Below are 818 nucleotides of genomic sequence, written 5' to 3'. Positions count from 1 at the left end.
GGAAAAAAAAAAAAATACCACACAAAAAAAAAAAAAAAAAAAAAAAAAAAGAGACTCCCTCCCTATTTCTCCCCCAGAAAAGCTTAGGTACACAGAGGATAACAATAAATAAAAGTGTTAAAGGAAACTGAGCCTTACACTCCAGCTGAATGGAATATTATCTAAACACTGATAGATCAGATCAGGGCTAGAGAGCACAAGGGAATACACAAGTAGTTTCCATTATTCACCAAACAGAAGGAGAATGGGCACAGAATAGTACACAAACTTTGTTTCCTATCCCTGCTTCATCTAATATTCACCTCAATCTACAAAACACAAAATATGCCTCAGCAATGAGTACCATCCCTCAGGCAATGTCTCATAAAACTAAGTAGTCTGAAAGGAAGCAAAGATTTACTATAAAAACTTATCTGCCAGGAAAGATTCATTATCCGTATTAGCACTTGCAACACTGCAGAGAAGAGAAAGACAAAGCAAAACATCTAATCTCCAAAAGTTACTAGGAATTATTCATCCCGAAGTTGATGGCTTGTCTTTATGAGTGAGTTTCTCTGTCCTACAAACTGAAGTCAAGTTACAGTTAATTAGTTTCTTAATTCAGAACAAAAATGCAGAAAAGCAAAGCTCTGCGGTTATTTGCTCTGAAAGTATTTCTGAGGAAAAATTAAACACTGCCATATACAATTAGAATGACAACACACCAGTTGTACTGCCTGATGCAAGGAAAAGAGCAAAGCAGTATAGGGAAATCCTAAATGGAAGTTAGTTACAATTCTGTATGTTCTCTCAGATAAAGTAAAAGAGCACTGCCTCTT

This window comes from Aptenodytes forsteri, unplaced genomic scaffold (genome assembly GCF_000699145.1).
Source record: "Aptenodytes forsteri isolate BGI_AS27 unplaced genomic scaffold, ASM69914v1 Scaffold172, whole genome shotgun sequence".
Taxonomy (NCBI): Eukaryota; Metazoa; Chordata; class Aves; order Sphenisciformes; family Spheniscidae; genus Aptenodytes; species Aptenodytes forsteri.
The sequence above is the reverse complement of the archived record's forward strand: the minus strand, read 5'-3'. Positions refer to the sequence as shown.